The sequence below is a fragment of the Lissotriton vulgaris genome, chromosome 1_1 (assembly GCF_964263255.1).
Source record: "Lissotriton vulgaris chromosome 1_1, aLisVul1.2, whole genome shotgun sequence".
NCBI lineage: Eukaryota > Metazoa > Chordata > Amphibia > Caudata > Salamandridae > Lissotriton > Lissotriton vulgaris.
The window spans coordinates 1,258,190,645-1,258,217,771 of NC_141685.1; the positions used below are offsets into that span (position 1 = coordinate 1,258,190,645).

The following is a 27,127-nucleotide window of genomic DNA, read 5'->3' on the forward strand; positions in this document are numbered from 1 at the left end:
GGCGTAAGGGGCCTGGCCCAGCCCAATCTCATCCGGTTGCTGACGGGTGTAGACGGGTACGCCTTTGGCCAAGGCTTCGCCCGGGCACGCCCGCACTGCAGGAGTTGTGAAGCACTTTTAAAGTGCCTCCTGACGCTCGCGCTGTTGCTGGTCTGACGTTGGCGGCAAAGGGTGGCCGCGGTGCTGCTGGGGCTTGTTGTCCAGACCTTGACCCCAAGACCGTCCCGGTGGTGGCTTTGAGAGCGTATATTGATGTATATGTAAATACATACGTATACAATAACAAAATAGTTTTAAAACAAAGCATTTTAAATAAAATAAAAGAGTAAACAACATGAATTTCGTTCAATTTTATAAATTATTTTTAAAACATTAAAACAATAATTATACATATATTATAAATATTAAAATTTTAAACAGGCAAAATCATATTAATATAAAGTGTAACAATATAAAATCAATATTATAATTTTACATTTAATATATTTACTTTTCCCACTACAATGTATAAAAAAGTAAGCAAATTCTTCTCCTACAGATGTATAAACTTTACTACTCCCACTTCACACAACACAACAGTAGGAAAACGACTACATCACACAGGGGTAAGAATTTACTATTGCCGCTCCAGTCAATACAGCAGTAGGGAACATTTTGAATTGTGTCAAGGTCAAACTTACTATTCCCACTCCAGTTAGTACAACACTAAGGAAAATGTTGGATTTTGGCGGGATCAAATGTACTATTCCTACTCCAGTCAGTGTAACAGTATGGACACTGTTTGATTGAAGAGGGGTAAAATATACTATTGCCACTCCAATGAGTGCAACAGTAGGGAAAGTGTTAGATTACAGAGGGGTAAAATTTACTATTCCAAGCATTGCAAACTTAGAAACAAACAAATTCTCTTCAACACAATAAAATAATTTAAAAAACATAGTAAGCAAATAAAATGTAAACATGTTAAAAAAAGACAAATATAATTTGTGTGGAAAATTAAATTAAATAAAGACATATGACAATGTAAAATACATATCATGAATAACTGCAAATATTATAATTAACATAAAAATTCAATTAAATAAATAATTTTATTTAAAAATGTTTAACAAAAAATATTTATTAAATACCTCTATTTTATTTACTTTGCACCCTATTCCCCACAAAACTCACAACTTGCAACTAAACCTCAACTTTAAAAAACTAATTATTTACACTGTGATCATAAAAATGTATCAATAAACTAATTATCATTGATTTAAATTAAAAAGGACTTAATTATAATTAATTTACTTCCTACAATATATCCCCACAAAATGCACAACACACTCCTAAAATGTAACTTAACAAAACATTTATCACACAATAAATAAAGTTAATTATAAATTTTATAATTAATACTAATTAACACATTGATTAAGACTTAAATAAAATTAGTTTACTTCCCACCCTATAGTCCTACAAAACGCACAACCAACATCTAAACAAAAAATGTAAAAATGCAAAATTAACATAATTAATTAGCGATTAAATGACGAATATTAATTAACAGCTAGGTGCCTTATTATGATGTTGGTGTGGAGTTGCCTCTGACTGACATCGCAGCGGATGCGGAGCCCGCTGACCATAGGTTGGCGGTCCCGACTCCGCAATTACAGTCGCAAGCTCCCATTTCTCTATGGAAGCCTGTGCTGCAGTCAGAAACCGGCCACAGCACAAGCTCCCATAGAGAAATGAGAGTTTTTGTTAACAGAGGGGCACCAACCAGAAGCGAGGGGGCTCTAGTAGTGGCCCCCAAAGTCGCTTTCTGACAGGCTTTTCATGTAGGAAAGCCCAACATGAAAAGCCTGTGGGAAACCAACATTGTAATCCTGTGCCAGTCCTAACTGGCCCCCACTTGTTCCTTGAGCCTGTTGGAAGCCATCCGGAATGACTGGCCGGTTTCAATTCTGACAGCTCTACTGAGAATATGGCGATCGGAATTGAAACTGAGTATGTTGTTTGGGGGCTTTCTGACTAACAACAAAATCAGGACACAATTATTAACTAATTAGAATTAATTTACTTCCCACCCTGTACCAGTACAAACCCCACAACCCGTACCTAAAATTAAATATTCTTTTTTACCCAATTAACATAATTAATTGTTGATTCTTAAATAATAATAATTACCAACCAATTATTAATGAATTACATTTAAATTACTTCCCACCCCTTACCCCTATAAACCCCACACCTACATTTTAAATAAAAAACATTTATTGTACAATTAACATAATTAAATGCCAATTAAATCAATAATATAAATTAAAAACAAATTGATAACTTATTATCAATAAATAACTTCCCACCCTGTACCCCTATAAAACCACAACCCGCTCTGGTACAAAAAATCACAAAAAAGTACTACATTAAGGGCCTCATTATGATGTCGGTCGGAAAGGGTCCGAAAGGCATTCGCATTTTCCTAACCTGTGTCGGAATCCATGTTTCCAGCCGACTCGGAAACATTTCGGACCGACCGATTACGATAGACGTTAATCGTTTGGTCTTTCCGACTCGGTTTCGACCGGCATTCGGAGACTCCGAGTCGGTCAGAGCCAAATCGTACAGCTCTACGGGCATCATTTCCGACTGACGTATTACAATGTTGGATTTGGACAACCTTTCCAAATTGGTCTGTCTGACACAGAACGGCTGTCGGAAACAGACTTTTGGGGCCATAGCAGGCCCCCAAAGACCTGAAGGCCTCCGTTTTGGGCCCGTGGGGGTACGCATGGCACCCCTCTTTACAACAAGTTTGTTTGATACATTATAATCGGTTGGTCGGACTCGCCGGACCAGCGTCGGTGGTACTCGCAGAACTTGAGTCATTCGGGAACGATTCCGACAGGTTTCGATCGACATCGTAATGAGGCCCTAAATTTCATACCTGCCACCAAATTAACTATATTAAAAAACAAACAATAATTATCAAAACATTCACATCATAAACATTTAAAATATACACCAAAATACATAACAATAATGTAAAAAGATATTATGAACAACTATATTTTTGTAAATTATTTTAATGACTTAGATACCTTAAAAATCGATATTACGTACATTAAAATCGATATTCTTGCAGACGATATTTCCATATCAAAATATTTTAGAGAAGAGATTTTGCTATGACGATATTTTTTTTTTTTATGTTTGAAAGCTTTATTAGAGTACAATCAGATATTACAATAAGGTGACATCAGCAAACTACAAGAGAAAGGTTAAAAGTTAGGATAAACTAAACAGAAGTAGCCAATATCACAATGAAAGGCAAAGCATTTTGAATTATTTTTACGGGGAGGAGGGGGGGAGGGAAGGGAGGGAAATAAAACCATGCTAATATCATAAAAGAATGAATAAAAATAGAAACACAATGAATATCAGTCAGAAAGTACAGTAAATACACAATATTCAGCAATTACCTGAAATAAGAAACTTTTAGCAAAAAGGAAACATGAATAAAGCTAAAAAACTGCATTAGTGAAATTGAAAAACATCATAAACTACAAGCAGGAGTACATATGTTCAAGGGGGTTTGAAATTATCAGAGGAAAGTGGAGAATATGTCTTTTTGGCAGAGTGATCTAAATATAGAGTGAGAGGTAACCAGTAGAGTTCAACATTTCGGGAGGGTTTGCAGGAGGAGGCAAAAGCAACATCAAGTCTATGTGAGTGGCATACTAGATTCCACCAGCAGCTTAGGGACAAAGTATTCAAGGATTTCCAGTTAGAAACAATGTGCTGCAGTGCAAGGGCCAGCATAAGATCAAAGAGACCATGAGAATGTGGAGGGAGTTCCAGATTGTCTGAAAGGCTACCTAGAAAAACAAAAGAGGTGGGAAAAGGAATAGAGATGCTGAAAATACGGGAGAGACGAGACCATATCTGAGTCCAAAAAATGCGAACTGAGGGACAGAGGAAGAAGAGGTGTAGAAGATCTGCATTGGGAGCATTACAGGTCCAACAATTAGCTACCGAATTGGATTGAAAGCGAGAAATAGAAAGAGGAGAAAGGTAGAGTCTGTGATAAAAGAAAAATAGGGACTGAGTAAGAGAGGCAGTACGGGAAATCTTCAAGGATCTGGCCCATATTTTGTCCCAAAGAGAAGTTGACCATGAGGAACCCAAGTCCTTCTCCCAAGATAATTCCAATTTCGATTTGAGACGATCCGGGTCAGGGGCCGAGAAATACCGATAAATAAGGGAAGCTTTAGGAACTGTAGAGAGGACGGTAAGTAGAGAGGAAGACGAGGCTGGTAAACCTTCAGAAGGAAGAGAATATTAACAATCAAGAATGGTTTCCATAAGTATGAAGAATTTCTTTGCAAAAGAAGGAGGACAACGGAATTGAGATTGGAATTGAGGAAACGAGCAGGGGGATGAACCATCAAAAAGATGACTCACCCAGATGATACCTTTCACTCTCCACGAGGGCCATGCGATAGGTCTGTTATGTATTAAAATGAGTGAGTTGTACCAGATAGGTAATAATAAGAAGGATTCCTGAGAAACCGAGGTAGAGGAAACTAAAGGCCGCAAAAGAGAGGAAGTGTGTTTGAATAGGAGGGGGTTAAGACATGGGGCTTTAGAAGTGAAACGAATTACCTCTTGTAAAGAATAAGGAAGCATTAATTCCTGTTCAACAGAAAGCCAAAGGGGAGAGAAAGGGGAGATCTCCTGTGATAACCAGCGGGAAGCTTGTCGAAGCGAGAAGGACTTATGGTAGAGGCGAAAGTCTGGAAAATTGGTCCCACCATTAAGTTCAGATTTACGAAGGTGTGAGAGAGATATACGAGCCTTTTTCTGTTTCCAGAGAAATTTGGACAAAACAGAGTCGATGCGGCGGAAATAGAATGCTGGGATACGGATTGGGAGCATGGATAATAAGTAGATCAAAATCGGGGCAATCATCATCTTGATGGAATCAAGACGACCCCACCAAGAAAGAAATAAAGGATTCCAAGAAGAGAGTAGTGAATCTATTCTAGAGATGACCGCGTTCATGTTAAGTTGAATAGAGGAGGAGATAGAATTAGAGAAAAGAACACCAAGATATTTTATTTTCTTAGAGTTCCAAGCAAAGCCGGTGGATGTGATGAAGTGGGGAAGGCAAAATTTGGTTAGAGGAAGAATTTCTGTTTTATCAGAATTTATTTTATAACCTGAAACCAAAGAGAATTTTTCAAATTCAATTAATAAAGAGGGAACAGAGGTGACCGGGTCTGAAATAAATAAAAGGATATCGTCAGCATATGCAGATAATTTAAGATGATGATCACCATACGGGAATCCAGAAATGGAGGGATTGTTACGTATGGAAGTGAGGAAGGGCTCAAGCGCCAAAATAAATAAAAGAGGTGACAAAGGACAGCCCTGACGAACTCCACGTTGAAGTGTGAATGGGGAAGTGAGGTGACCATTGACGAGAACGGAGGCCTTGGGCATAGAATATATCAAAGAAATATAGGAGATAAATTTAGGACTGAAGCCATGCCATTTCAAGGAAGCCATGAGAAAAGACCAGTCAACCCGATCAAAGGCTTTCTCAGCATCGACTGAAATGGCTGCAATGGGAATTGATAGTGAGGGGGCCTTACTTAAAACATTAAGGAAGAGTCTGGAGTTGTCCGAAGTAAGGCGGCCCTTAACAAAACCACATTGCTCTCTTCCGATGAGATGTGGCAGGAACGGGTCGAGGCGAAGAGCTAATAATTTTGCAAAAATCTTATAGTCCACATTAACTAAAGATATAGGTCGATAATTCTTACAAAACTTAGGGTCTCTACCTTCTTTAGGGATAAGGCATATGGTAGCGTCCTGAAATGAGCCTTGGGCCAGTCCATTAGAACAAAAAGACTGAAAAAGAGAGAGAAGTTTGGGTAAGAGGAGATCGGAAAAATGTAGGTAAAATTCAACTGGAAAGCCATCAGGTCCTGGAGTCTTGCCTTTAGTGAGAGAGGATAAAGCAATGGATAACTCAGAAATAGTGAGATCAGTATCAACGGACGAAAAATTAAGGTGGGAGGTATCTGGTTGAGGTAGGTTATCAAAATAAGATTGAATAAGCTCTGGGGTGGGGGGGGTTCTCAGGAGTATATAAAGATTCATAAAAAGAGTGAAATTGTTCCAAAATTTCTGCATCTGTATGTAGAAGAACATTAGAGGGGAATAGATAGAATCTATGTTAGTTCGTTCCTTACGCGATTTAAGATAGTTAGCCAGTAATTTACCTGACTTATTGCGACCTCCATAGTATCGTGCACTGCTCTGGAGAAGAAAAGAGGAGGCTGAATCCGTAGTAAGTTTGTTAAAAGCAATCTTAGCCTTAAGAAGTTCAGGAGACATATGATTAGGAGAAGAAGTATAGAATTGATGTTCCAGCGACTTAATGTGTGCAAGGGTGACTTTACGCTTTTGAAGGAACTTTTTCTTCTTTTTAGAGACAAAATCGATAATAAAACCGCGGGCTGTGGCCTTGAAGGAATCCCAAAGAATATGAGGAGGGGTATCAGGCTTAGAGTTAAGTTGGAAAAATTCAGAAGCGAAAGAGCGAAAAGAGGAGAAAAAGAGAGGATCAACAAGAAGAGAAGGATTAAAACACCAGCAAGAAGATTTAGGAGTAGGAGGCAGAAGATCAAATACAGTGATAATAGGAGCATGGTCAGAGATAACAATAGGTTCAATAGAAGTGGATATAAGGTGTTGAGATAGAGATGAAGATAGAAAGATGTAGTCCAAACGAGAGAAAGAAGCATGAGGAGGAGAGAAGAAGGAAAAGTCTATAACATCTGGGTGAGTGAGTCTCCATGAGTCCACAAGATGTATCTGAGTGATAGTGTCAAGGAACTGTTTATGTGGTTTGTGAGGAGAAAAACGAACAGAAGATCTACGATCTAAAAAGGGATCAATGATCTGATTACAGTCTCCACCTAACAGGAAAGAATCATCTTTATATTGAACACATTTTGCTGTAATGGAGGGCCAAAAAGAGGAGTCAAAGCATGTAGGGCCATAAACATTGAACACAGTAATTGGGATAGCATTAATGAGTAGTTTAGCCAAAATCCAACGTCCCTCATCATCCTTTTCTTCTAGTAATACTTTACATTGAAGACATTTATGAATCAAAATAGCAACCCCGTTCTTTTTTTGAGAAGCAGGGGAGAATAAAACAGTTCCAACCCACAATCTCTTTAGTTTTAAGGATTCAATATCTGAAAGGTGGGTTTCTTGAATAAGAACAATATCAGGATTGTAAGAGGATAGGTGTGAGAGTACTCTTTGCCGTTTGATAGGGTGATTAAATCCTTTCACATTCCATGAAACAACTTTGAAGGTGAAAGAGTAGTAAACTGATCAAAATTGAAAAATGCAAAAACATACTGTACATTTAGTAATTCAAACTTTAGAGAGGTAATAACAATGAAGATCATTAAAAAGGTGGAAGGAAGGATAGGTAGAGGATGAAAAAGAAAAGGGAAAAAGGAGAGGGGTAGGGAAAGGGAAAGAAGATCAGCAAAAGAAGGAGAAGGAAGAAAAGAGAGAAGGCATAAAAGACAGTACAAATCCAAAGGGATGACTGTATTGAACATACCTGGAAGGGGAAGTACACACAGGGGGAAGGTGGGGAGGTGGTGATGCGTTACAAGACGGATGGACCAGGATTAGGAGCAGAACCACACCGAGACCTCACAAAAAAGGAACAAAGGATGGAACAAGATGGTGAAGGGAACGTCCGATACATATCCGTCTGGGGAAAAAAAGGAGAAATTGTTAACATACGGAACATGCGACATAAAGTATAGATCCAGAAATTAGAAAGAGAAAGTAAGTATATATAAGATACGCAAAAAAGAGATATGAAGAAAGAAGATAAGCAAGATGAGAAGATTAAGATTAAGATAAGGAGTATAGAGAAGTACATGAAATCAGAGAAACACTACTAGAAAACAAGACATGAAGACAACAAAAGCCAGATTTCAGCCACTGTTCGGAGTAGAGGAGGAGGCGTCCATCCCTTCTTCACTCTGCAAAAAGAGAAAATTCCGTAGTTCACCAGGATCTTGAAATGACCAAGTCTTATTCCGATAAGTAACTCTGAGAGTACAAGGGTGAAACAGGCCATATCTTGCTCCCAGGGAGCGTAGAGAAGGACGCATAGCTAGAAACTCTTTACGTCTGGAGGCAGTGACATTAGAGACATCTTGAGATAAGTAAACTCGTTGACCTTGCCAAGTCACTTGTTTTTTGTTCCTTGCTGCTGAAAGAATCAAAAGGAGATCTGTGTACTTCAAAAATAGGATGATGACTCCACGAGGCTTAGAAGAAGAATCTGTTCTTGCGCCCAATCTATGAGCTCTCTGTATACTGATGGATGTAGAGGGGGGAAAGTCCAAAAGTTTCCGCAGGAAGGTGGTAAAGAAAGTCACTGGATTGTCACCCTCAAGATTTTCCGGCAAATTGTAAATACGAAGGTTGTTCCTCCTATTGCGATTTTCCAAATCCTCTGTATGCTTTTGTAGAGAGAGGACAGTCTTTGCCAATGCAACAATACGTTGCGTGTTGGATTGAAGCTCAGGGATGTGTAGCTCAACAGTAGAAAGTCGGGCATCCATGGACTCCCACTTGTCCTTCAAAAGCTGCATATCCGTACTTGTCTTTTCAACAAAGGGACGCATTGCTCGCAGCTCCTCCAAAATTTGATCAGCAGGAGAGGTTGAAGGGTTATCTTCCGGTGTAGGAGAATTTTGTTTAAGACGCTTGCCCGATGGAGCAGGTGGAGAGGGCTTACTAGCAGATGGGTGAGCCGAAGATGTTTTTTGAGAAGACATTTTTGCAGAGTAATTCGATTTAGGTGTACCAGATGAAGAACCCACCGAAGTATTCACAGAGGATGTAAAGACAAATTGAGGTTTACGTAGTCTCACCATAGAAATGTCTTCTTGTGCCAATAACGAATCTCAATTCCCTGAGAGGTATAAAAAGGTGCGTTGAAAATGTTTCAGAAAAACATCGCAGTGTAAGGTAAGTGAAGCGCCATAAAATACAAGACGTTCCAAAAAATACAGCAGATGAAGAGGAGAAAATGAAGCTATCTCCTGAGGAAGCGCTTGTAAATTGTAGAAGAGAGCGTCAGGGAATTGGAGCGAGAATATGTTGGCAACTGAAAGAGAGAGGGTTGTGAGAATGGGAGTAAATAGAAGTGCGTCATGAAGCAGCTGAGGCGTAAAGAAATGCACAGAAAAGTCCCAAAAAATTAGCAAAACGCTATGAGGAGGAGCTTTAGGAATAGCGCTGAGATCTGAAAACGTCCAAAAAAGAAAAAGCGGGTCTCAGAGATGAAACGCTACGCCAATGCGCTTGAGCAAATCTTCCTCAGTGTAGAAAAAAGAAGATAAACGTAGCAGAGAGTCACCACATAATTAATTTGCTCACCCCCAAAGTCGGTACTGCCAGGGTCGTTGGTGTCCAGTGACACGTCGTGTTGTGGCGAATTATGACGGTAGAGGTCCGGGAGTTGAGGAATCCTCAAAATGGCGGCTCCGTGAGGAGCGGCAGAAACATCGCGGAGACGGGTGAAAACGGCACTTCAAGAGCCGCAAAGCCGCTCCGCTCGCTCCACTGAGGCTCCGTCAGTCGAATTCAGCAGCGGGGCTCAAGGACGTTCCCGTTCACATTGGGAAATATGCTGCGAGGCTTGACGGTGTAGCGGAGCTCCGCACCTAGCCGGCCATCTTGCGCGGCACCCAAGCCACGCCCCCGCTATGACGATATTTTAACTTCGATATCTTCCCTGAATACCAGATAGGAGGTGTGACTGAATTATGTTACATCATAGGGTGAAACCTGTCCTGGGTTGCTTGTATGCCAGTTCTGGGAGGACCTGGCATTAAAGTATGGGCTGGACTGTTCGCAGTGGAGCTGGAACAAGTCTGATTTGCATATTGCTAGGTCCAAACTTAGGTGGCATGGTGTTCAAAATATTTCTGGACTGGGTTGCGGCCCCCGTGTAATTACCAGTGGCTGAGATTAATTCAAACATTCCATCCATCTGTCTTTGTTGTCCTATAGTGTTTTGCTCTGTTGGCCAGACCCGCACTGCACACAGGTGGATTGACCACCAAATAACTCGCACTCACAGACCACGAGTCACATGACCAGGCTACAGGTAACATTTTGCTGGCTCTTTACATGCTGTGTTTCATCATTGCTGAGCATTTCCTCACAACTGGTGCACGTAGAGAGAAGCATGAGGACTTTAACACCAGCACCTGTGCTCCATGTAAATTTCAGAGGAAATAAAAGGGGTCTGAACTTAGTAAGCGTTGCCAATTATTGTTAAAATGTCAAAACGTTTTGTTATATTTTCTATACATTCATGTTAATTTTTTGTCAATGGAAATATGAATAATCTGGCAGTTTGTATTAACAGTTAATAATCCATGCCAATACCATTTTTTTTTTGCCCAAGCAGCAGAAAGCACAACAGCATGTTTTGCATTACTGGCAAAAATGCCCTTGCGCCTGACAGTCGTCTGTCAACTGAATTAACATTATCCAAATTGCACTGAGAAAAGAAAAAGCAGTTAAATCAGAAAGAGGGGTAAGGTGTCAGCGTCAGCACTTGGTGGAAGCATAAACCTTAATCAAGTCCATTTGTATGTGTCTTAAAGCTTTTTAGCTTCCGGCCCACTGACGTTAAACAATATTCAGTGTAATAGCCTGTGATCTATGCCCTCAGCGCACGTCCCCACATGACAGGTGCGCTGAAACGTGTCGTGAAAAAAAGGATTTTCAGCCGAGTCAGGTTGATGGACTCGGAACGCCTCCCTGGGCCGGAGTCGGCAGGATAGTTGAGCATGAAAAGACAGAATTTCCTCTCAACAGTGAAAGTGATTAAAACGTTTGGAAATTCTCATAACACATGAAACTCGCGCAAGGGAGTATCCTGAAAAACAGTTACCTCCAACTTTGAACTATGTACCTAACGGCACTGAACGAGTGAAACAAGTGACCCCAAAATACCCTATTATCGTTTTTTTCTTTTGAATAATCTATCTTCCCATTTTCAGTGTTGTTTGCCCCATTATTTTTTTTTTTCCAGCTTTCTTGCTTTTTAGTATGTTTCTTTCTTTGTTTACATCTTTCTTTTTTCTCTCCATTGTTGCTTCCATCTTTCGTTTGCACTGCTCTTTGTTTCCTTTTGTTTTCGCATATGACTTTCTTTCCTTCCAACATATATCTGCAGCGTTCTATGTTCACTTTTTTCCTTACTTCTCTGCTTCTTTATCTCCGTATTGTCATATTTCTTACAATGGTTCTTAATTTACTTCTTTCCATCTTCTCTCTGCTTACGTCTTTCCTTCTCTTCCTCTCTTTCTCTCACACCTCTTTATTTTCACATCTTGCTCTGCCTTTCCTGGTTTTAGGTCTGGCCTCTGAAACAGTGTTAGCTGACTCACCAGATTATTGTTCCCTCCAAAAAAATATAGAATATATTTACATTTAGGGGGCTTTCAGTCAGTGGGCGTCATCCATTTATCTGTTAAATTACCAGACACATTTTGTTTCCACCATCAAAGCAATCAGCACAAGCCAATGAATCACCCTACGTTAGCCAATGGTTCCCTTCACTTTGAGTGAAGGTGCAAAGGCGGTGCACATTGTTAACATCCTTTTCTCTTCATTTTCGGTGCTGGGGTAAAGAGTTTAAATAGCAGCCTACACTCATTTTTATAGATTATGTTATAAAATGTGTCCATGAACTAGTAACATTGTGGCAGCTTTAAAAAAGGGTGTTTCTTTTGGTTGTGATTTATTCCGGTCTCCCTTAAAAATTAGGAGCATGTATGGTACAACCAAGGCTTGTTTGAAATTTGAAAATTATTGCCTGATCCAACAGTGTTTTTTACTAATGATTTATTGCAAAAAATAGTTAACTTGGTACCACATTGCCAAGGTAATTGTCACATGTATCCCTGCTAGTTTACACATTTTCACTCAGATTATTGTTGTGTACAAATGTCAAAGAGTTTTTACTCCAATATTGAGCTGTAGGAATATCAGTTAGTTTACGATCATTCTAGAAGTTCAGCTCTCAATTACCATTTTCCCAAGAGACACGAAGGTACCAACAAGTGTATATTTTAATCTGTAGGACAGTGCACAAATATAAATAAAACCTATATATCTCCCAAAAGCACATAAAAATCGGCAAATTGTGGCCGGCAGCGAGCTTTGCTCAATCGATGTTATGGAGCGTGCGTTATTACTTTTAAACGTTGAACTGTGTTCATGATCGATAATAAATGCGTACGTCATCACGTTTTCTCTATTTCTCTTCCTCGCCACACATTCTCTTAATCGACTTCCTCGGTTTCCTCTACTTTTAATGTAACAGTAGTAAAATCTTTATTGTCGGATTAATTAAATTATTTCAATAAAAATACATTTTATTTTAAAATAACTGCAAATTGGACTCGTATATTACTCGTAGGGCGCCAATTATACAGAAAAAAACAACTAAAAAGACTATTTACGTATGTCGGCAGTCAATTTATCACAGAATTTAAAAAAATAGAAGTTAGTCAAGTCAATGTTATTACTTCCGTAAGATGTCATTAAAACTTCAACGTTGCTTTATAAATCCAAAAAGCTTTATTGGCATGGTTACATACTATAGTAGAGCTGCTATACACCAAACAGTAGATGCGCCGTAGTTGTCTGCGCAAATTCAGAACTAGTCATGCAAATTACCCATTGCTTTCGACTCATATTTTAAGTGCAGAGTGGAAACATGATTACCCCACCCCCCTTGACAATGACGTTTTAAGGCCTGGACAAAACAGGCATTTATATAAGGATGTCTGTGCCTTCCAAGGGGCCTCATAGTAAAATGATTGGTGCAGTCAGGAGTCCCACCCAAAAAATATTTTTCAATTTTGAAGCTGAGCAGAAGCTTAGTGTTCATACCTGGCCTCTCAAAAGGGAAAGCTCTGACTCCCATGCAGTTGGTCTCGAGGTCTTGCAAATTAAATAAACAATGGCAAAGTCAATATATCTCACCTTTTGAACCTATTATCTTTCCCTATACTGTGGAGCATAGGCACCACCATCCACAACCATAGATATGTGTGCCTAAAAATTGATGTGGGCATCATTTTCCTGTTTTATTAAGATGACTCTCCAACTTAGATCAGTAAATCGAAAAATTAAATGCAAATGTATGAAAGTGTTTTTGTTGTAGCAGAGTGCCCAGCAGTCAAAGGCAGGCCCTCCAAAAAGTGCAATAAGCACAGAAGAGCAAAATGAAAATGCCAACGAGGGGTGGGGGAGCAATAGAGGGGCGAGTGGGGAAGCACTGGGGTAGGTAGATAAAATAAACATAATTGTGGGTGTGGGGAGAAGAGACACAAAGTAGGGAACGAGGGAGACAGTAACATGGAGCATGAGCGGTGAATGTTTGGGGGAGGGAAGCAAAACGAGGAGAAAGCTAGAAAACACGTGCACTGTCATGGCATGCTGATAGAAAACAAAAAAGCATTGGAAGGATACAGGCTATCCAATCAAAAGGATAGTAAAGAGGCTCTGCTGCACAGTGGTGATAAACAGAAGAAGAGGAGGCAAGCCACTGAATAAGAAGCATGCCAATGGGAGTTTTAATAAAGCCAAGCAGTGGTTAGCAATGGGTGGGTGTCGTGTTGCCCCTTTAATTTGTACTTAGAATTGTTCTGCCTTAAGTATTCCTTTATGTCACAGGATTCCTTTCCTAGTCCCGAACCTGTTTTAATAATTGATGACGGTGAAAAAATTGGAGATTCCATGTTTAGAAAGTTTCCAAAAGTTTTTAGCGGTAAAATTGGTAATCTACAAGGATTTTCCCATCGTATTATTTTGAAAAGTGACGCTAAACCTAGAATTTTTAAAGCTAGAAACATACCTATCTTAGTTCGCAATGATGTTGAAAAAGAATTAGACAAGTTGGTTAAGGAGGACATCATTGAGGCTATAGAATCCTCCAAATGGATTTCTCCAGTTGTTATCGCCAGACGTGCGAATGGCAAAATTAGGCTATGTGTTGACCTTCGCCATTTAAATGAGAACATTGTTATTGACAAATTTCCGTTACCCAAGATCTCTGAAATGTTGTCTTCCGTTCAAGGTGCTACCATATTTTCTACATTGGATCTTTCTGCCGCATACCATCAGATTTCCTTGGATCATGACAGCAGGCATCTCACTGCATTCATCACCCCGATGGGTTGTTTTCAATTTAAGAGGATGCCATTCGGTTTGGCCTCTGCTGCTGCCATTTTCCAACGTATCATGCACCAATTATTTGGCAAACATCCCAAAATTAAATTTTTCCAGGACGATATTTTAGTTTATGGTAAGGATGAATCAGAACACAACTCTATTCTTGAAGAGGTTCTTAATATCCTGGATGGTAAAGGGTTAACCATTGAGTTTTCCAAATGTCATTTTGGAGTTAAATCCGTAACTTACTTAGGTCATGTTCTATGTTCTGATGGTGTCTCAACTAAACCCAAACTTGTTGACGCCATTAAGGAAGCACCCTCTCCGACCAGCAAGGATGATGTCCGATCATTCCTCGGTATGGTAGAATTCTACTCTAAATTTGTTAAAGGATTTTCTAGTAAAGTTTTCAATATCAGACAACTTTTGAAAAGTAAGGTCAAGTTTGAGTGGTCCGCTCTTTGTGAGAATGAATTTAATAGTATTAAATCTGACATCATCAATGCCCCAGTGTTGTCCCCTTTTGACTTAAACCTTGATTCTGTCATTACGGTCGATGCCAGTAATAAAGGTTTGGGGAGCGTCCTGTCACAAATTGACAATTCTGGGAAAGAACACATTGTCGCTTTTGCGTCCAGGGCTCTTTCAGTTCCTGAAAGCAAATTCTCTGTCATTGAAAAGGAAACTCTTGCAGTTGTCTGGTCCTTAGAACATTTTCGGAGTTTTGTATGGGGCAAAAGCTGTGTAGTCAGAACTGATCATAAACCCCTTACCAAACTCCTCTCCACTGAAGGCCTTTACAATGCCACTACTAGAATTGCTAGGATGACTATGCGCTTACAAGATTTTGTAATCAAAATTGTCTATTTTCCAGGCAAAAACAATGTTATTGCTGATTTTCTTTCGCGCATGCCCTCAGACTTGCAAGAATGTGAGGTTAATGAATGGGATTCCTTTCAAGTTGCCCTCATTCATGATGATAATCCTTTTTGCATTGAGAAAAAAGTTTGGACTGAAGAGTATGTTAAGGACAATGTTCTGGTCTCTGTTATTTCTTTTATTCGCAATGGGTGGATAGAAAAAAGTAAATTATCTTCTGACCTTAAACCATTCTGGGAGGTCAGGAATGAACTTACTGTTTTTGAAAACACTATTTTTCGGGGAGATAAAGCTGTTCCCCCTGTAACGTTGAGAGACTCCATTTTAGGATTATGCCACAAGGATCATTGTGGTATTGTTAAAACCAAGCAAAATATCAAACAATGGTACTGGTGGCCAGGTATTGATGTCATGTCTGAAAGAATGGTACGTGAATGTGTTGTTTGTTCCAACTCAGATAAAGTTCTCAATACTTTGAAACCAGACATGTGTGTACCTATAGTTCCTGATGGTCCTTGGCATACCGTTGCTATGGATATTATGGGACCTATCGGTGTTTGTCAGAAATTTGTGATTTCTATCATTGATATTTTTTCAAGGTGGCCCTGTATTACCATTGTGAACAGAGTCGACTCAGCCACAGTCTTAGAGTTTATTGATAAAGTTTTTATGGAGGAAGGTCTCCCTACACAAATCATCAGTGACAATGGTGTCCAGTTCGTGTCCAAACTTACTAAATCTTATTTTGACAGGACAGGTATAATCCATAAAACCACTTCATTATATAACCCAAGTGGTAATGGATTATGCGAGAGATTCAACAAAGTCCTGAAAAATGCTATTCAACTTGCTATTATGAAAGGAGATAATTGGGAAGTTGGTGTTCACAAAGCTGTTTGGTCCTATAGAACCAATATTCATGATGCTTTAAAGATGTCACCTTTTGAAATTATGAGAGGCCGTGTCGCTAGGACTAAATATAATCCTAATTGGTTGCATAAAAAAGACTGTTTGGATATCTGCATGAATGAAGTTAAAAACAATATTGTTGGGAAACATCTCCAATACAAGAAGGAGTTTGACAATAAATTTGCTTCAGGTTCCACAAAAGTTGAAGCTGGAATGCTGGTTAAAGTTAAAAAACCATGGAAGGTTCGCAAAGGTGATTCTCAATTTTCTAAACCTTTAATGATTAAGAAAGTTCTACGCAATGCTGTCCTTTTAAGTGATGGTAAAGTATGGAATTTAAAGAGAATTGCTATTTACAAAGGGAATAAAAATTCTTGCACTGTGAATCCTACAATTTTACCCAACTCCTCGCTAAGTCCTCCTATTGTTCAAAAAGAGGATCATGGTGGTTTTCTCTTTTCTGAAAATATTTCTGCTCCTTCTGAAATTACATCTGTTCCTATTGGTATCTCTACTGATGACAGTATTAATAGTGAAGTTGTGCCAGATGTTTCCAGTAAGGATTTTTTGGGTTCTTCTGACAGTGTCAATGATCTTCACCATGCTAATGATTGCGTTTCTTCCAATCGTAGCAACAACAACACTATTGTTAAAGATCCCAATTGTTTTGAGAATCCTGTTATTGGTAAGAAACGTGTTTGTTCCAAACCCATATGGTTACGAGATTTTGTTTGTTAATTCTTTTTGTTTTTTGTTTTTCTAAAGGAAGAAGATGTGTCGTGTTGCCCCTTTAATTTGTACTTAGAATTGTTCTGCCTTAAGTATTCCTTTATGTCACAGGATTCCTTTCCTAGCTTCTGTGTGTTACAGTTGCTGGGAAGAAGTCCTGTGTAGGTTGTACCCTACCTTGCTCCTGTGCTTTCTTCAAATAAACCTACTTTTCTACTAAATATTGAGTGGACTCAATACTACAGTGGGCTCTGAGTTCCCCCTACATTTTTGGTATTACCCCAATAGGTGTTCTGCAGCTGTACAACATGCCTAGTCCCATATGCGAGACCTGGAAATCAAGTTACACGTGAAAAAATAGTTTAATCAATGCTTGTTCAAGCTTTGATTTGCTGCTATTTAGCTGGCGGACAATAGACAGCTTCTGTTTTTACTTAATTTGGTATGCCCCTGTAGTGTTTGTCATCAACAAGGTTTGAAGTAGCTTAAAATAGGTGATCAATTCAAAGTTATTCCACACACAGGGCCACACAATATGTCTTGCCTGGGGCCCCAAAATCCTTAAGCTTTCACTGCACTTTGATTTGTTTGCCAACTTCCACAATGTATGGTGCACCCTATTTAATCAATCAAAGAGAACTTATTCGGTTTTGTGGGAGAAAATCGTAAAAGTCAAAAATACATCACAGCACACATAAATACTACAGTTTAAATAAGGTAAAAGGTTTTAAAAGAATACAAATTGCTCCAGAACCCATTTTTCCCTTACCCCCACAAGTTAGTCGCAGGTCGCTCTGAGCCTTACTATACCATGCTCAAAAAAAGCATTAATAAAAAGGTGAAAACAGGTCGTACTTGATTAAAATTGGCTTGTTTTCAAATAGGGAATAAGAAGAACTTTCCAGGCACCTGGTAATTACAGCAAAACATTAGAAAATTAAGCATGTCCTGTGGAGACGTACCGTCGTAGCCACAAGGCAGAAACATCTCAACTTTCTTACTCCCTCTGGGATGTGCAAGGAGAAGATAAAATAAGTGCAATCAAGATCTCGTCAATAAAAAGCGGTCATGTGAACTGAGAATCCCTAGGAGATAAGGTCATGTAGTAAAGGCCGTTTTCAAAAGGTTATGTCTACGTACACTTGGCTTCTTTAGCTCACACTCTTCACTTTCCAGCATCCTCAGTCTAAAGAAGGACTCTTTTACCCAAGGTAGTTTTTTCCTACAGAAATTATCAGGAGTGCAAAAAAGGTCTGGTCTGCCAAGTTTCCTTAATCCTGCCTGTATGTAGTTAAACCAAGGAATACGATGGGCGCCGTAGAGGCCTAGGCAGTCCCTTAATATCTCTTAGTTAAGGGTAGCCCCGTCGCTTGACCAGATTTTGATCCAATAATATAAGGGGTGGAGAGACCCAAAAATCTATCAAATAGGGCACACCCAATTCGCTATGAACCATACAAGTCGTGGTACCCTGCGGGTTACATAATAAGTGTCTCAAAAATCTGTTTTGCATTGCCAATACTGCCTGAGAGACACACCTAGATTTATAAATCTGCAAAGGGTGCCTATAGGTTTATTGACCAGACGGCCAGCAAAGTTAAAGATGGCTGTGTAGGCACGTAGGAGAGCCCCCGTTTGCTTTTTTTTTTAAATAGCTCCAGATTAACTTGGCATCCAACATAACTCCTAAGGGATAGTCCCTACCTTGAAATTAGAAGGATTTTGTTGGCCTCTGGCCTATCTGCATCACATATGACTTGGAGTTATTTACTAACAGGTCCCGATCTTCGATAAAGGACACAAAGGAATGAAGAGGTGATTACAACACCCTAGCGGTCCGGGCCATAAGAACCACCTCATCAGCATACAATAGTACCCGCAGGCCCCGCCTCACCACCTGGGGTACATCCGCGTGGATAGATACCCGATCCTTCTCTAAATTATTGAGATATAGATTAAACAAAAAAGGAGCCAATATACATCCCTGACACACCCCTCTCCGGATTAGAAACTGACTGGTCACTTTGCCCTCATTGGTATAGCGAACCACAGCTTTGGTGTCACTATGGAGCTCCTGTAAAAAGAGGATGATGTTATCTACACCCATACACCTAAGTGTCTCTTATCATTTGCTTCTGTTCCCCCAGTCAAAGGCCGACGACAGGTCCATTAAGGCCAAGTAGACTGTACCTTGTTGCGCAACCATGTATTTGTTTAAGATAAGGTACAGACTTAGGCATTGGTCCACTGTTCACCTCCCCGGGCGAAGGCCAAATTGGTTATCTGATAGTATGTTGTTTTCATCAGTCCAAGTCGTTAGCCTATCCAAGAAGATACGGCCCACCACCTTTACTATTGAATTCAACAGTGATATGGGCCTGTAACAAAAAGTACTATCCCTGTTGCCTCACTTAAATATCGGTACGATGATAGATGTGGCCCAGGAGGTTGTCGTGCTACTCTAATAGCTGCATTACTGAGGGAAGTAAGGACTGGTACCCACAGCTGGAGGTCAGATAAAAAGAGGACAGGCGGTATGCCATCAGGACCAGGGGCCTTATTTTTAGACAGTCCCTCGATACCTTTTCTGGCCTCGTCAGCATGAATGACAATAGCACCGTTTTTCCTACCCCCTGGTCGTCCAGTGACCTAGTTTTTATTTGCATAGCAAACATTTCCTGAAAATAGCCAATATTCCTCCTCAGTTAATTGTGTTTCAGGTGACTGGCCAGCATCTCCTGCCAAAAATGGGTTATTAACTATGCTCCAGAACGTTTCACTATTATTTAGGGTACTGGCATCAGTGAGCTTTGTCCATGCTTCATCTCTCTAGACAGCCTTGTGGCTGCTAGTATTAACTTACATTGTCTTCGACATGCTTTCACTGCAGTTGGGTCCCTAGGCTTAGTGTGTAACGCTGCCCTCAGTTCCCTTGCTGCTCTTGAACATGGTTAGTTGAACCACTTCGGGCCATGCTCTTTCCGGACCCTAGCTGGCATCATTAGGAGATCCCCAATAGCACTAGAGATAAACTTGAACGCGTGTAGGATGATCCTGGTACTTCCTGCCCTTTGACGCAAGTATCCAGTTCCCCTTTCCACCTTACTACAAGGGACTCGTAAAAAAAGTTCCGCCGTGATCTGGGCCCACCTTAGCCTTCTACCCTAATCTGTAGCCATAAGGGGCCCCATTTCACAATTCGTCCTGTGATCCCCTTGCTGGAACCAGCTGACTGTAGCACAAAAGGGGTTATGATCAGTATGAATGCTCTCCTCAGTTGAAAACTCCATCAGGAAGGGGAAAAAAAGAGTTAGACACGTAAAATCAATATAGGATACAAACCCCCTCCCTGAGAAGGTTGGAACAAGAGACCTCCTTGTCCAGTCTGCTCGATACATTAGCATGGTCAAGTCAAACTCTTCCACAAGAGTGTCGAGTGATTCTCCCTGCTTGGTATGTTCAACATGCATTCCCGCTCACCGTGGACATCCTGGATTGGGTGAATTTAACACAGAAGGGTCCCCACATAAGTGAAAGTTATAAACCCCAGCAATCAACAGAAATCCGTTAAAATTAAACTCTGATGTCATGCTGTTTAAATAACAAAGCTAGCCTGGTAATGTTACAGACATCTGAGGAAACAACAGTGGCATTATAAAAATTCACCAACAATAACTTATCGAACCCCTGTGAAAATAACAGAGCCTGCAGACAGGGATTGTCCATTGGCAGCACCTTTATATGACAACTAGCAGCCCGCCCCGGCGTTGCCCGGGTCAGAAGGGGGCCGGGGGCAGCATCGCAGCAGGAGTGGCGCAGCAGAGCGGCCGTTTTGTTGGTCCTGGCCGCTTCTGCCCACACTTTGTTTTCCCCGCCGTCCCGACTTTGAAGGAAATGCTTTTTGAGCACTCAGTGTTTATGGCCCCGCCTGTCGTTGGTCCTGGCCGCTTCTGCCCACGTTTTGTTTACCCCTACGTCCTGACTTTGAGGAAAATGCTTTTTGAGCACTTAGTGTTAATGGCCCCCGCCCGTCGTTGGTCCTGGCCGCTTCCGCCTATGCTTTGTTTCCCCGTACGTCCCGACTTTGAGGAAAAGGCTTTTTGAGCACTCAGTGTTCATGGCCCCCGCCCTTCCCTCTGTGCGCACCCGCGGATGCTTCTCTTACTTCTTCCTCCGCTCCTTCCCGCGCTGGCGATTTTACTGCTCCACTGCTCCTCCGCCTCTCCGCTTCTCGCCGCTCCGCAGCTCCTCCCCGCGCTCATGTCCACCGCTGTTCCTCGGGCTCCTGTATGCCGCTCCTTCCTGCGCTGCTGATGTCAGCACGCACGTCGCGGCCAGCCGGCGCTACTTCCAAGGGACTACTTTTTTTTAATCCTACATTTTTAAAAAAAGGTATATATTTTTTTTTTATATAGCCTATGTCCTTCTGCTTGTCCTGACGTTTTCAAACATGTATTGGGTGTTTGGATTGGTGGTGTAGTTTTCGAGTTTACCTGGCTCAAAGGTCACAGTTCTCTCTTTATAATAGTAGTATAGATTTACGGCCAGGGAGACAAGGATGATCAGACCACCCTTGTGTCTTGCCGCCCTTGAGGAAGTAGCAGGCACAAAAAAGGTCTAATAGCCCTCAAGAAAGGTACGTTTAGTATGGGCCCATGTCTCCTGGAGACATATTACCTCAATACCTTTAATAAAAGCACACCACAAGGGATCACTGAGCTTGCTAGTTAACCCAGCAATGTTCCACGACAAGAGCTTGAAAGTCTTTCCGTCTCCGTTCCCAATGGGACCTGGCAAAGTTGTTTAGAGTTAAATGAGGATGCATACTGAACTGGGACCTTGTCAATGAGTCAATCACAGGTGTCCAGGGTGGCCAGCGGAGCGAATCGTTTGGTGAGGGGAATATCATGAGTCGTCCGCTGACTAAAAAGCAGCAGGTGTGCAAAGGGAGTTAGATAAGGCCAGTCATTCCCTTTCCCAATTGGTCTTGCTCTGCTAGTAGTATCATAAAAATAGCCCAAGGGAAGGGCTACTGTGAATGAGGTGGCCGCAGGAGTTGTTCTGGTCAACAGCATGCAAGACCCTGTCTACCATGTGAGGCCTATTGAAATTAATAACAACACAGTTTTCTTCCATATGTTTACTGGACCTGCCAATCCACGAGACCCTTAGTACCATATTGATAAAACCCTCCACTCTTAGACCCAGAATGGTGTTGCAAGACAACCAGTGTAGCACTTTGTTCTTTAATTGCTCAAAGGCTTCAGCACCACCTTGGGGTAAAACCGGTATATTACCAAGAACAACTATGTATGTAAGATCAAGAGCCGGTAACCTCTGTGACTGGCGTGTCCCCATATGCATCGAAGCCCATGACTCTTGGCAAGCCCTAGCCCCCCTCAAAGGTTCTACTCCTGCGATGTTTACTGGCCAAGGACTGGTCTGGGCATTGGAACAGGGGGTGTGAGTCCGTTGGCAGCCAAGAGAGAAGCTGTTCTCTGAAGTACAAATCTCTCTGGGGTGGGAAAAGTCCTCTGCCCTATGATCCCATTGGGCCTGTGGGGATGTACTCTCACGCTATCTACTCGCGGGCCAGGCTCTCCTCCTCCTCCTGGCCTGCTCGGGGTAGGTCGTGCTTCTACTGGCATATCCTGTCGTGGCTTTCGGAGTTCCATTTCTATGATGGCTAAATGTTGCAGGATGGGGTCTAATTTAAGGTGCATGTTTGTCAGAAGTAGCTCAAGCCAGCCTTCCATCATTACCACCAGATCATCCTTGGGTAATGTATTCTTTAGCTAATGCACCAAACCCTCTGCCCATGGGCGTTTTTCTTTACTCGTCGACAACGGGCCTTTCCTGTTAATTTATTATACAAGCATGGGGGAATTAAGGGATATACCCATTTTTATACATACTGGTAAATCCCTCAGTATAGTAGCCATAAACTTTGCAGCTCAGCTGTGGAATGGCAGATCCCATCTTTGAAACCATACTTGAACTGCTTGTTTGACTGTACTAATTTGCCATCTTGTGAAACCAGGTCTTTAGACACCTTTTATGCTCATTCAGATAACCAGTGCATATAAAGAAACTAGGTGTGATATTTTCCACTTAGTGCCACATAGGCATCAGGAACGAGATGAAGAATGATTTTTACTTTTCTGCGCCACACTATTTTTGGGTATCAATAACAACAAAAGATGAAAATCTTGAAAACATTAGTCTGAATCCTTGACTTAGAGTCTGAGATAGGTAATATTCCTTTACCTATTCTATGTGTACACGAACTGTAGTTCTTACAAGCTGTGACATAATACACTTACACTGCTTGACCCTCCTACACTCACATAAAACAGATCTGCTATGGGTCATGTCCATCACCCCATACTGTACCAGTGCAGAGCACGAAACCTGCTGTCTTCAACCGACCTGACATAGAATAACTGAAGAGGTCTTTCACTTATCGCTGGTTGACAAATATTCTAATTTAGTCCACCTGTACAGTTCCCAACTAGCTACATAGTATGCCCTCTTCTTGTCTTCTCAAACTGACAATCAGATATAGGATGATGTTAAGAAAGTACATCCCAGAAGCTCTCTCCACCATTTTCTCTCCAACATATCCCTGCTCAGGATCATAGATTATAATCAAGTAGCTCAGAATGGGCAACAAAGTGCAGTAACAAACTAAGGTGACTATGATCATGAGAAATTCAATCAAGGGACCTGCAGAGCTCAACAAAGCTGCCAGTTTACTGAAAACCATAAACTGTGTGCCTGTCTCTCACACTTGTTCATCAATTACACTGATAAGCGCTACATCCCATAACATGATAACCACAACTCAGTGGCCATCACACGACTTTCTACATAGGATCAAAAATAAAAACACAAAACCTTACACCTGGTAGAATGCTGCCCGTGTAGGAAAGCGCTTCATCTCTCCAGATAGGGGTGGTAAACGCTATATACGTGTTGCAATAAACTGCACTTTCAGTCTTTCTTGTGTTCAATGTTAATGATTTTGCAACACAGTCTATATGACAATCGTGCCTTATAATCTCACACAACAAAAGTAATTTCAGGGTACCTGGAAATGCCTCTCTTTATCAATAAAAGTATTTTATGTATAACGAATCAAGTTTCACAGCCATTGAGACAAATTAAAATTGTAATTGTGTCCTTCAGTGGGAATTGGTGATCTATGAGAATGGAGTGGCTTCACGCTAACCATGGATTCCAGCGAGCAAGCAAAGCGAGTGAGCTTGATTTCTTCTATGAGGGTTCGGGTGGGAGTTCTCCCCTGAGAAAAGTTTGAAAAATCCCGAGTGGAATAGCGCATTTTAATCCACTATTTACACATAGCTTTGGTCAAAACGTAGAGGGCCATATTATCAAGAACAGGCGATAAAATTATCGCCGCTTTATCGGCAGGAAACTGCCACTAAAGCGGCAATAATGGGCATGATAATATGTCCTTGTGATACCCATAGCAGCCCAGGTTCTGGGTTTAACCTGGGCTGCTATGGGAATTCACAAGGGCATATTATCAAGCCCATTATCGCCGCTTTAGCGGCAGTTTCCTGACGATAAAGCGGCGATAATTTTATCGCCTGTTCTTGATAATATGCCCCATAGTCTGTAAAAGAACACTTGTTAAATTACTCGAGTAAATGGTGTGCCAAGCCAGTGTAACCTGAACTTGAGAGGTATTGATCTATTTGTTTTTCAAAACATGCAGTGAGTATCCCCATATGTCAGTAATTATCTCCATTACACCATGGTAATTTTTTTGTCGTGGGTGACCCCACATGAAAAGGGTATCCCGTCTGCAAAAAAAAAAAAACCATGCAGTGGGCCAGTTCCAGAATTTTACCAATAATGCCATCAATTTACCACGGATGACCCAAATGTCAATAATTGACTGTCACAGCCAGTGTTTTGCCATTGTTGCATGCTAACCCCGCTACATATGTCATTGTTCTCCTTAATACAAAGAAGTAAATCCAATCTGTCAGCACCAGCCTTTTGCAAAGATTGCACCATATGCCAATCGCTGCACAAACTTCAATTGTGTACTTTTTGATTCTTCGCCTCATACTGGGGTCAGTTAACCCTCCATGTGACAACATGGGAGATGGTGAGGTGACAGCCTGATTGACAACCATCGACATTGTAGGGCTCACGCCTAAAGTACCTAAGTGTATTTGTGATGCTGCAGGACATCTCAAAAGGGGAGGCCCTGAGGTGCGGCAGGCTCCTAAGGGCAGGGCTGAAATCTGCCAGCCCTATACAATCTCTCTGAATGCGGGTACAGGCGCCTTTATGTGACATTGGCAGCAAGGATCAATATATTATTATTCCATCTGTAGGCTAATACATTAATAATATAATAAAATTGGGGCAAAAACTAGGAGGGTGTAACACCGATGACCATAAAAATGAGCTGCTTCTAGTAACCTTACTACCAGGGGACACCATTTGGGCTGTTCAGAGACACTTCTTAGGCATTGACCTAGGGACCCATCGAGCCAAACAGCTAATTTATCTCGAAATGATACTAAGCAATTTAACAGTGATGCCCACATTTGGCTTTATTAATGTGCAAAAACGATACCTTATACAGCTTGACATAAAGCATTCTCAAGCAGAAGTTAATGTAGAAGCTTTACTATTAATCAGTTTACATGATCGTCAAGACCTGCATTACTTGATATCCTTAACATAGGATTTGAGTTCTTACAATACCGCTTTCCCATAAATCTTTGCTTCACAATCTGGCAAGGCACAAAAAGTGTAGGTCCCTTGGATTACTCAAATCACTTTTAATAAAAGGGGAATGGACAATCAACCCAATTCCAGGATTCAGGGAGGACACTTAATTCTAAACAGGCAGGTCTGATAAAGCAAAACACATTTTGGAGCCCACAAACATAGTTCTTAAAGGAATACATTATTTTTGCCTAAATGAGAAATTAATAAATTCATTGATTTTTTGTGAACTTTTATTTTTTCCAGTAAATTGCAAATAATGGCTGCTTAGCCAATACAAAGTACATCTGGAGACCCTAATGCTAGATAGACCAACTCATAGAGGTCGATCTGAAATGTTTAACAGCAGCTAAATCACTCACAAGATTTAAGTCATTTGATCATTTTGTAGAAAATTATCATTTTCTGGTCTGAAGGATACATGCAAAGAATTTAAATAATGGAATGAATGTGCAAATAATGGAATGAATGTGGAATGAATTGTTTTCCATAAACACGTTTGGATTGTTTACTTACTTGACTTTTGCCAAGGCAGCACATAGGCAAGCTGCCACCCACTTTATATTCAGCTGCTGGCGCTGCAGTTGAGAGTGGTTTGGCGGTGGGGCCGGCTGGGTGCGATTTCGAGAGACGACCACGGCGGGAAATTATTTATTTAATTTTCCCTTGTGGTTGTCTCTCAAAATCCCCCCCCCCAGTGCCCCACTGCTGTTACCTGCAGCGGCCGCGGCTGTTTAAATTACCCTGTGATCTGTGGTATTTTTACCTTTTGAATACACCAAGCAGTATTTATTCTGTGTTTGCAATTTCAGCTTAAATACTATGCTTGTGATTACAGATAATCAACTCCCCTCCCACAAACATCTCAAGACAAGTAAACACAAGCACACATGCGAACACACACACAGAGACACTTTATTTTTTCTCATTTCTCATATCTCTTTTCCTCTGTTCCTCTCTTTCTATCCGTTTCTCATTTCCCACCTCACTCTCTCCCTTTCTTTCTGTCTCAACCTCTTATGTTTCCAACCTTCTATTTCCCACTCTATCTCTTTCTTTTTGGGTCTCTTTTTTCACTCTTCCCCTCTATGTCTATCTGACTTGTCTCTCTTTCTCATCGCATTATTCCTGTCTGCCCTAGAGGCTCCTCTTTCTTTCCTCTTTCTCATTTTGATGGTCTAGGACTACCTCTAGGTCAAGGCCAGCACTCTCCCCAGCAGCTCACCCTGACTGTAGACTGTGCCAGTACCGAGACCGTCTCCCGAGCACGGATCGAGCAAGCTGCCTGTCCCTAAGCCTTCGGGTTCGCCTGGGTGCCATCCAGTATTCCCCAGTGTTTCCGCATTTTTGGCTAATTCCTCACTGTTTCTCTTTTTTTTCCTTCTGCCTTTTGGCTTATTCCTCACTGTTTTTTCACCATGTCCCTCCTGAATGCATTACTGTAATCTTTCCTTGCTTGCGTAAAATGTTATTCTCTTGTTCCCACCGCTGCTGACCATGCGGCTCGCCCCCGCCTCCCTGCCTCTGCTCCCGCCCC

At 41.1% G+C, this 27,127-nt stretch overlaps 1 protein-coding gene across 1 annotated transcript in view; it reads left to right on the forward strand.

The window, feature by feature from the left end:
- NCKAP1L (NCK associated protein 1 like) overlaps positions 1 to 27,127 on the forward strand; it is a 1,717,783-nt gene that overhangs the window by 1,144,392 nt on the left and 546,264 nt on the right. The gene's annotated exons all lie outside the window — the stretch shown is intronic.